Source organism: Pteropus alecto, unplaced genomic scaffold, assembly GCF_000325575.1.
Source record: "Pteropus alecto unplaced genomic scaffold, ASM32557v1 scaffold61, whole genome shotgun sequence".
Lineage (NCBI taxonomy): Eukaryota > Metazoa > Chordata > Mammalia > Chiroptera > Pteropodidae > Pteropus > Pteropus alecto.
In genome coordinates, this window is record NW_006434835.1 from 11,000,808 (window position 1) to 11,012,121 (window position 11,314).

Below are 11,314 nucleotides of genomic sequence, written 5' to 3' on the forward strand. Positions count from 1 at the left end.
GGTATCAGCTCGACCTTCAAATAATGTTTACCCTGATAGCTTCCCACCACATCCACTGCTCACTGAACCAGTGTGGGCCATCGGGATTACCACAGTTGCTGGTTGGGCTCCCTGCTTCTGCCAAAGGCATCCTTTACAGACCCAGGGTAGATCATGTCACCCCTCTGCTCAGAAGAATTCCACTTTATTCATTCAAAGCTAACATCCTTAAATAGACCTAAACAATCCATCTCCCACCCCAGCATCCTCCCGCTACCCCGACAGCTACATCTGCATCTTTGCTGTTCCTTGACCACAGCACAATGTCCTACCTCAAGGTCTGTCATCCTGCTGCTCTCTTTCTGGATGCTCTTGCCTCTCTTCCTTTGGGTTTTTACTCAAAGGTCAACTTGTCAGTGAGGCTGTCACTGGCCATCCTATCTAAAACTGAACCCATCCACACACTCAACACTCCCCAATCACTGCCTGGTTTTATTTCCCATCAAAGCTCATGTCGATATTTAATAGACTCGCTTACGTATTCTATTATTCCACTGACTAAAACACAGCACCCATGGAGGACGGGATGCTCTGCCTCTGTTGCTCACTGCTCCATCCTCAGGGCCTAAGCAATGCCCAGCAGGTAGCAGGCATTCAATAGACATTTGTTTAACAAATGAGTAAGTGGACAAAGGAACCAGCTACATCCCAGCGTGCATGAGGCGAGGTCTCCTTGCTTCCGTTTCTCAGACCAGCATTTCCGTTTTCTAAACCTGTGTGGGCCACATTCATCTTCCCATCAAGCCATGGAGCCAGGGAGAGCTCCAGGGCTGGACCAAGCCTTCTCCGCCGAGTCTCATGCTTGGCTGTGCGCCTAATCAAAGTTCCGAGTGTCACACGCACTAGTAATTAGCAACTTGGAAAAAAAAACTCTTCCGTGGGCCTCCTTCCTAATTTCCAGGATGTTCTGAATGCTCAACTGGCAGCGTTGAACACTGAGGGGCCTTGATTGGGGTTTTAAAAACAAAGTGATTATGACAATATGTGCTCTTCACAGCGCTCCGCAACCAGGCCCTGCCTGGACAGCGGCTGAATTGCAAGGCCCTCTAAACCCTCAATTCCCAGGAGACTGGGTCTTCCCTCAACATGCATTCTATGTGGGAAAAAGAAATCATTGCTTTTCTAAATCTCAGGGTGACTTAATTTTTAAGTCATCTTATTTTCTGAGGCAGGAGATATAGATATTCCGAGGCTTAAGAAAACAGCCAGGACCTGGGAGAAATGCTAGAGACAGAATTTTAATTAATTTTAAACCAAAGTCCAAAGTGTTCCATTTTATTTTGCACCAATAATTAATTTTTTCTGTGTCTCCCCTGTTGCCATAATAACTTGTCAACAAACAAGTGACTCCGAGGAACTGGATGGGCTCAGGGCGGAGACTGGGCCTCCCCGTCAAAACCACACTTGCTCCGTGGGCCTCCTGAGCCACAAACTCAGGCAGCAGCTCCCTGCCTGGATTCTGCACACTCCGTCTGTGCCCTCCTTTGGGACCCTCTCAGCTTATATCTGTCACTAGGAGGAAGGGGCTGCCAGAGTTGGTGGTCAGCATAGGCACCAAAACATCGACCGCCGCTAACTCTCTTAAGTCCCCATCTCCATCCCAGAACTGTGAGTGCCCAGTACCCAGCTGGCCCAGCCAGCAGACAGAACACTTGATGAATGAATTATAATGGCAGCTAACATTTCCATGCCTTTGGAATTTACCAGATGTTTACATGTAATGACATATTTAATCTTCAAAGCAACCCTATATTATCCCCATTTGACAGATATAAAAACAGAGGCACAGGAAGGCTAAGTAACAGCCCACGGGCACATAGTTAGTGGGTAGACTGGGATCTGAGCATAAGCAGTCCGAATCTGGAACGCACAGGTGCACCCCATGCCGCTTCTCGTAGCTGGCGGGGTGAGTCGAACGGCTCACAGATGGCTGAGAACATTAGCCACCAGTGAGAGGCTCACTGGGCTCCAGCTACAGGGCCGCCTGGTTTTCAAACTTCCCAGGACCTGCTCTCGCACTCCTCCCTCTGACTGGCACACTCATGCCCTCACATCTCCACTTAGCCTCCGTCTCAGTTCCAGGGGCCCACCCTCAGAGAGGCCCCTCTGACCATATTCTAGAAGTTTCCACTCCATCTACCCACTCACTCAATTGTCTCTACTTATTATCTCTTATTTTCTTCGTTGCTACCTTATTTTCATCACTACCTGATCCTGCTTATTTGTCTGCCTATGCATTGTCTGTTCCCTCCAACGCTTCAATAAACTAAGACACTTCTGCTTAACGTACTGCAATATCCTGGCTCAATTTATTTTATCGAAGGTGTGAGTTAATAATTGTGCAAAAGATGATGAAAACTTCGGGAGCAGGACTGTGGCCTCCTACAAGCACACGGAGCAGTGGGCAGTAAGGCACAAGCTCAGAACCTTTGCTGTGACAGCTACACCAAGTGAAGAGAAAAAGGCACCTCCTACCCTGCCCACAGCTTCCCAGCCCCAAATCGTATGTTTGCTTTAGGGCCTGTCGAGCGATGCCCTAGGTCTGCACTGTCCAGCCCAGTCACCAGCCACATGTGCGAAGGAGTACCTGAATCACGGCTACGAAGACTGAGAAGCCGGACTCCTAATTTTGTTTCATTTTAATTCATTTGAAATTAAAAACTGATATTCGAGTCAGTGATCGGAAAACTTTTAAGCATGTTTGGAACAATCTGGGGTATGCGAATCTACTTTTTCAACACTCCATTTTATGAACTCTAAATCCAGATCAGGTATTGCCAAGGAAAATTTAGCATGAGTTGAAATGCGCTCAAAGTGTAAAACACACACTGGATTTTGAAGACTGGGTACAAGAAAAGGGAGTTTAAAATGTCTCATTAATGTTTTTGTACGGATTACATGTCGACATGATAATATTTGGGATATATTGGCTTAAATAAAATACGTTATTAAAATTAATTTCCCCTGTTTCTTCTTACTTTTTAATGGGGCTACTAGAAAATTTTAAATTACATATGTGGCTCACATTATATTTCTATCGGATAGGGCTGCTGTCCAATAGAACTGAACTAACTTCTCACTTAAAAATAGGCCCAATTTGAGTTTTAGCAGGAGAAGAACTGTAGAATTGTTAGAGAGAAGACCCCTCCCATTATGTTTGGTCCCTGGGATACTGGAGAGAACGCTAAGTATGCTAAGGGCAGTGGGACATCCTTGGCCCAAGGACTGCAGCATGGACACAGCCCACACCAGCAAACTAAGCAGATTAAAAGTGCAAAGGTCAAAGTTCCTCAGGATCAGGTCAAGGGTCCCGCTATCTCTCACAATCATTTCTTCGCCTAAAAAAAAATATTCTTCCCCGCTGCAATACGACTTGTTATATTTTTTATTTCGGTTCAAAGGAAATCAAATTAATCTAGTTGTATAAAATTGGGCTTCCACCTAAAGCAAAGCAGTCTGTGGAGGAAGTTTGACAGTTTCTCCAAAAGCACAACCGAAAGCCAGTGGAAAAAGACCCTGGCCTTTTGAGCTAGAGCCCCAGCCCTCGGAGAGGAGACTCAGTAACCAGCTCATCCCCAGCAGCGACTGATGGGTGACATTCCTCTTGCTCTCAACCTGCTAAGGATACAGAGAAAGCAACCATCAACCCACGATACTTTTATTAGGTGAAGAGAAAGCCGAATTATTGTACAAACTTACTGAAGCTTCTATTTATGTGGAACTCCTACCATACAATGAAGAAATGTGCCACACAGAAGAAAAAATAAACAAACAAAACCTGAAAGCAAAATTCGAATGGAAAGGAATAGAAAAGAGGCTTGAGAGGCAAAAGGGGTCCAGAGCCTGGAAAACCTTTTATGGCATCTCTCAGACAATAAATTTTGCTGAGGAAAGGTCTCTTGGTTTTGAGCTGTTTGACATTTTAAAAGGAGTTAAGCCTCACACAGCAGGGAAAGAAAAAAAATGGGTCTAATGGGTCTCCCTGTGTGGAATGAATGAGCTAAGTTCTCCTGCTATGTGGACCTTCCCACCTCCACCCTCCCCCTCCCCTAAAAGAGGATAATGGCTGAATAAAAGATCTCCTGCATCCTGGGGAAGTTTGCTTTCCAGGTGTCAACAGCCCTGAGCACCCATAAAGGCCCAGGGTGTTCAGTGGTGTAGGGACAGCCCTTCCTATGGGAAAGAGAGATGCTGGGGAAGGCACTGCCAGCGCCAGGGTGAAGAGAGTGCCTCCAACTCCTCAGAAGGCTGCCTGGGAACCAATTTTGGGAATAAGGCCACTCTCACAGGGGCCCAGTGGCAGTCTGGGCTTGGCGTTGCCCTTTGCAAATTGACATCTGCAGTAGGCAGCATAATGGCTTCCCAAAGATGCTCACGTCCTCATTCCTAGAGCCTGTTCCTGCATTACATTGCAGGCCAAAGAGGAACTGAGGTAGCAGATGGAATGTAGGTTACTCAATCAGATGACCTTACAATGGGGACAGTAGCCTGGATTATCCAGGTGAACCCAGTGTGACCACTAGAGACCTTAACTCGTGGAGAGAGAAGCAGAAGTGTCCGTGTCATAGTGACGCTGTGTGAGCACGACCCATCCGCCACCGCTGGCTTCGAAGGAAAAGAAGGAGCCATGTGCTAGGAAATCTGAGCAGCCGCTAGGAACCAGAAAAGGCAAGAAAACAGATTCATTCTCCCCTGGAGCCTCGCAGATGAACCCGCCCTGCCGACTCCTTGGTTTTAGCCCTGGGAGACCCATTGCAGCTTTCCACCCTCCAGAACTGTAAGACAACAAGTCTGTGTGTTTTTTAACCACCAAGTTTAACATGTTAACATGTCACAGCAGCAACAGGAAACTAACACATCTTTCCTTCTGAAGACATTCCAAATGTCCACCTTCCTCCTAGAGACTACAGAAGATGAGGACATTTCTCGGCATGAATCAAAACCTGTCAGAGGCCAGTTCAGCGTCGAATGCATTTGTTTCTGAGGGTCTCTCTCGTCCCTCCTGCTGCAGCCTCGTTCCTAGAAGCCAGTTGCAATTGCTTGTGTGACCAGCCCTGATCGTTCAGCTTTGTGCTGAGACCTCTTCCTATGTCTTTCGTTTCAAACTTACCTCCTACCTGTGAAACGGAGGGAGAGGGAACGTTATGATCTAAGGGGAAAAATATGCCAATTCCATTTTCTCTGCTGCAGTGGTGTGGGCCAAGAGCCACGTTTCAGACGGCTCCTTCAGAACATCTGTTCCCCTCCTTGGTTCTGCAGATGAGGCTGTCAGGCCCAGAAAGGGCAGGAACTTCTTCAGGTTCACAGAGCCAGCTGAGGGCAGGATGGGGCTAGAACCCCAGGTTCCTGACTCCCAGGCCGGGGCTTCCCATTCCCCTGTTCTGTGTTTAAGCTTTCCTCAAAGCAAAGGTTTCTGGAACCTTCTGATCCCCTCAGCACAAAGTTGCTGCTCGCAAGGTTGGCATTTCCCTTGCCCTGTGCACTGGGCTCCTCGTCTCCTTCTTACCTGCTCACCCATCCCGCAGGGCCGTCCACAAAGAGTCTGTGAGGCGCTCAGCCCCTCACTCCACAGTTCAGGGGACTGTGCTGTCCTGGCTTAAGCAGGCAGAACAAAAGGCTTAGGACACATTAGCTCCTAGCAAGAAAGAGCTGTTGCAACCACAGCCCTCAGCGAGACCTCAGGTTCCCAGCTTCTGGTCTCCCACCTCACAGCTGGGTCAATCAGGACCCTTAACCCTCGGCGCCGTCACGCCCCAACCACCTTCGGGTTCCTCTGGCCTCGCTTCCCATGTGGTGGGGCTCCGTCCACCTCCCAGCATCACTGAATTTCCTTCAGACATCATCACGTCATCAGAGGCCTCAGGAGGCCCCTCTCTTCTTGCTGCAGAGGGAAGATGCCTGTCTGCAGCCTGAGCTGGGAGCAAAACTCATTCCCTTCCGAAACTAAACCCACCTCCGGGCAAGGAGAGCAGTAATCCTTTAAAACCACCCAAACTTGCCTGAGGCAGGACTGCTTCCTCTAGGTCCTTGCTCTGCCCGAGCAAAAGTCTGCTCCCCACCCGCTGTCCCCATCAGTCTCAGTGCCTGGGACCTTTGTGTCCAAGAGCTGAACATTTGACCTGGGTGACTGCTGCCCAGTGTTCCTTACACAGAGGCATTCCAGCTATTTGCATTTGGCCCTCTCTTCGCCTTGCTCCCCACCAACACTGCTCCCCCTCCTCTTAATTATGCAGTAAGGAACAACTGTGCTAACCGAAATTGGGGCGGCTACTTGCCTCTAAAAGTCAATAATCAGCCCCACGGGAACAACAAATACGTGCAATGCTCCCCCACCTCCCCCTGGCTGCTGCTGCAAGCAGGCCGCCTCTCCCCGCCCAGCTCTTAGGGTCCAATCTGGAATGCATATGTTTCCCTTCAGTCATTCACTCCCTCAGACGCAGGGCAGGCCCGAGGGGCGCGGAGGCCGCTAGACTTTTCTGACGGTCTCCATTCGCAGGAGCATCCTCATGATAAAGGGATGTTGTGTTCGCAGGTAACCAACAGCCCCCCGGCGCATCTGGGAACACTTTGAGTGATTGCTGGGGAGGGAAGAAATTTGGGTCATAACTAATGATCGACATCCCCTTTTAATCAAAGGAAGCCGTCATAATGCGTCTATCCTCCAGGGGAACAAGGCCCTTTCACCCCTCGGAGGTCTGCGGTAGCATTAACCTCTTCGGGTAAAACTCTCACCCAGGTAGGAGGGAAGAGGGGGAGCTGTCAGGTCCCCAGCACCTATTTGTCCCAGCGCTGGGCTGAGCAGCCACCCGTGTGTTCTCTCGTTTCTCCCTGGGCCTCTATCGGATCAGTGGTTCTCAGCTTTGAATCATCTGGAGGGCTCGTCAAAGCCGAAGGTGCTGGGCCTCGCCTGGGTTTTTGATTCCATAAGCCCGGGTTGGAGCCTGAGTATTTGCAGGTCTGACAAATTCCCATGTGATGTCGATACTGCCAACTCGGAAACCACACTGGAGAACCAGCCTTCTCAGTCAGAGGATAAAAACACCTCTATTTATTGTCCTCTATGTGCAATACCCTTTACAAATACGATGTAATTTAAATCTCATTAAAACCTTATGAATTGTGTGTCGTTATCCCCATTTTACAGAAGAAACTGAGGATCAAAGAAAGGGAAGTGCTTGCCTAAGACCCTATGACCACACTGCTGGTGTGAAAGAGCAGTGATTTAGAACCCAGGTCTATGCCTGATGTCAAAGCCCTGGGTCCCGGCACAGCAGCAAGAGAGGTTCGAAGAGCCGTATGGGTTCAGAATGGGTGAGCGCATCTCTCTCCTTGCAGACCTAGGCTCACAGTGGAGCCTAAGGTCTGGTTGCCTTTCACCCACTTCTGTGCCTGGCCTGCTTTAGCACCTGCATGTGGGATGCTGCAGCCCTGAATCCTTTGAGAAATGCCTCTCAGTCTTCTCTCCGATTCCCCTGCCCAGAGGAGGACTCATCCTCCCGTCCTCTGTACTCAGCCTCCTGTCCTCTCCTGCCCTCGGTCTGCTTACACCAAGGCCTCCCCACCTTTTCCCAGCTCCTCCCTGTGCTGCCTCTCCTCCCTATCTGGTTCTAGAAGCCACTGTTCACATAGGATCCCAAAGAGTCTCCAGGAAATGTCTGGGTTATCCAATGTGGCCAAGCTTCCCGTTTCTGCCCAAAGCATGTGCTTGCTTCTCAGTGATGGTTTCTGAAAGAGCTGTTGTCCTCACGCCCCTGTGTTCCCAGGTCCCCAAACAAGCCCCTCAGGCACATCGTACATCACCCTTCATGCCTCTCCCCACTTAAGAACTTATATGGGAGACAGGATAGCATGATGGGTAGGGGTGAGAATCCTAGAGCCAGACTGGGTTCAGGCTCCTTTTCTATTAGTTTGTATGATTTGAGGAAAACCGCTCAACCACTCAGCCTCAGATTTCTTATTTATGAAATAGGGCTGAAAACACTATCCACCTCATGCATTTCTTGTGAAGAATACATGAGAAAAGCCAGGTCAAGTAGTACCTGGGACACAGTAGCTCCACCGATAACATCGTTAAGTAGTTGGATGACAGGTAGAGACACATGACGCGGAGCATCCGCCTCTGAGTGCTGGCAATCTGGTGAGGGTGTGAGACACATGCAGGCACCATGTTAACATAAAGAAAGGCTCAGAGAGGACAGCATGACGTGAGGGCGGATGCCTCTTTGTGAAGGATCTTGGAAGGGAGTGGGTAGGATGTGAACAGGACTTTACAGCACGCTGTGACACCCTGGTGAGGACTACTTAGATTGTCAACACGGCACTGCACCTTCCCCCTCCCGCTGCTCGTCTACAGAGCCACCCAAGCCCCAGCCCCAGCCCTTTCCCCATTGTCTGCCCTCCGGAGCCCAACAGCCCCGCCACCAACCCTGGGTGTTGCAATGGCCCTGTGACCACCTTGCCATGGATTTCACTCTCCCTCATCTCTTTGAATACTCCTCCCGACCAGCCCCCTTCCAACTAGCTAAAATCCCTCATGCGACCCTGGTGTTCTCTGATGCTTTCATTGGGGGACTCTGGCAAGACTGTTGGATCAACTGGTTAAAAGGTTGCCAGTTTGGTTCCTTATTTACATGTTTCCTGAGCCAATCTCCTCCCTGCTCTAGGTCCCATGGACACTCTGAGGGTCCTTACTGCCATCTAGGACAGAGATGCAAGATACTCCAATCAGCTTTATTGTCATAAGGCCTGAGCGGCACTGACTTGGCCTTCATGGGCACTGCGGTGATGTGACAGGCTCCTGGGCACTCCCTTTGGAAGCCTGTCAATCTTCCTTGCACTCGGTGGTTCACCTGCTCAGGCCCTTGAGCTGAGGGCCTCTCGATCTGTCCTGTGCAAAGCACTGTGGAGACCTGAGATGAGTCCTCACCACCAAGAGCTAGAAGCCTATGAGCCAAGATGTAGCAGGGTATCCTATAAGTGTAATTATTTCAATGTAGTAAGTGTCATAACCTGGGAACCAAACTGTAAGTCCCCATAAGTTGGGAAAGAAACATTCTGAGTGTACCTGCCAAGTGCCAGACACTGTGTTAAATAGTTTTCATCTTAATTATCTCATGAGCCCTCAGAGTAAACTCATGAGGCAGGTATGTGTGTCTCCACTGTACAGATGATGAGGAAACTGAGAATCAGAGAGGTTAAGCAAATCACCTGAGGTCACACAGCAAGCTTCAAACCCAGGGCTGTGTGATCCAAGAAGGCTTTTTAAAAGAGGTAAAACTTGTTCTGGTCAAGGAGGTGAGCTGGAGGATAATGAGTAGAAGTAAGGTGATGACAAGAAGAAATGCCAGGAAATGTAACAGCATAAACAGAGATGAGGGGGCTGAGGAGCCCCCAGTGTGTTAGGGGGACAGTAAGAAGGCCCGTGGGGCTGCAGGAGGCTCCCCACCTGGTACAAAGGGTTGGAAAGGCTCCATGAGACTGATTGGCCGAGTCTGGCTGATTTGGCTAATTGCACTTTCTTCTGGATGCAGTGAGGAGCCATTGAAGGCTTTTGAACAGAACTATGTGATGGAAGTAGCCCCTTAGGAAAATCACCTTGGCTGGGCTGTGCTGGCTGGGTTGGTGAACGAGGATTAAGAAAGAAATGCCACTTAAGGAAACTGTAGAATCATCCCGAAGTAGCAGCAGATTTGCAAAACCAATTTCAAGGTTATGAACAATGTTTTCAATGGCTCTTTTTTTTAATCTAAAGTATATTTCGTTAAGGTGTGACTTTCCAAATGTCAGGAAAAACAGTTCAGGTTAACCTCCAACTGTGAAACAATTACACGGGCAGCAAGGCATCTTACTTCTGCCCAAACTGCAATAAAATATAGTTCTTGGTTCAAGAAGTCAGAGCAAGGAGTAACTTATGAACCAGACTTCCACTTAGCAATGCAGCTTTCTGCTCAAGAAATACACAGTCCTCCTTCACTGGATCTATTTTAATAACATAATGAGGGCCCCGCAACCCTGTCCTCCAACCTTCCCTGAGAATGCACCCCTAAGTGCCTCAAGATGTCAAAAAAACATCAAAGGAAAGGAGAATTATTCTTTGGATATACCATAGGATACAAATTCTGATATCCCACTGCTGGAAACAAAAACCCAGGACAGCTCCCGCGGTGCCCATAAAAAATATGGACTCAGAAGATTAACTGGCTCCAACGATGCAACACTTTAGCCAACTGTAACCTGGCATTTTACATTGAAGAAAGAAAGAAAAAAAAAGATGCCTTTATTAATATTGCTTGCCAAATTTCCCATGAGTCCTGAAGAAGGACTCACTTTAGCTTTCCTCTGCTTGGAGCCCCATGCTAAAAACCGCTGCCTCTTCTTTAAAGTAGAGCCAACCTGAGGTGTCTGAAAAAGGTCCCCCTTGGAAACTGAAGAGGCCGCTTTCTGCCAAAATGTTTAACTCCTTGTTACTTCCACGCTGCACGCCAGGCTGAACACACGGGCCTGATTTCGACTTCTCAGAAGACTTCCCATAAGTTCATCTTGTCCCCACACTGTCCCCATGAGGTAGGGGGGAAGGAAGATATGATGGGGATTGTTTTACAGCTGTGGCATCTGGGTCACAGAATCGCTGCCATTGCGATGTTTATAGAGACAGCTAGAAGAACAGTATTCCTTGGCGTGAGCTAGAAAGACAAGCTGCTCTGGCTTCAACTGTGAGGTGGCTCTCACTGTCCCATCTTTAGAGATGGAAGTTACAGTGTCAGAGAAAACGTGACTGCTCTGCCATCCTGCAGCTGCTGACAAAGCTCTGAGGCCCTGGACCGCTGCTCACCCTTCCACACTGGGACTCCAGCAGCCTGGCATAACACAGTGGCCTCGCCTGGCCTGCAGATCTTTCGGCGCAGCCCGTGTACCGAGTTACCGAGAACATGCGTTGTGGACAAAAGGATGTCTCCAAGTCAAAGAGAAGAACAATTGTGTCACGATATATATTTAAAAAAAAAAAAAAGTAATACAGAGTCTCCTTTACTGTGAGCCGCCTTTGTCCAAAGGCCCAAATTCTGAGGCTTGGGTCTCCAAGGCTCCCCACCTGCTATGCACACACCTGAACTCCCGCCCGTTTCAGTGGGACACGACACAATGACCGCCCCACCTCGTATACTTGGATACCGCTGGAAGTGAGCAGAAAAGGCTCAAGGCGCCCAAAGTCAATATTTCCCTTGAACCCGGCAGCAGCCGTTGGCCCTGTCTTTCAAGCACCTCCTTTCGATTCCAT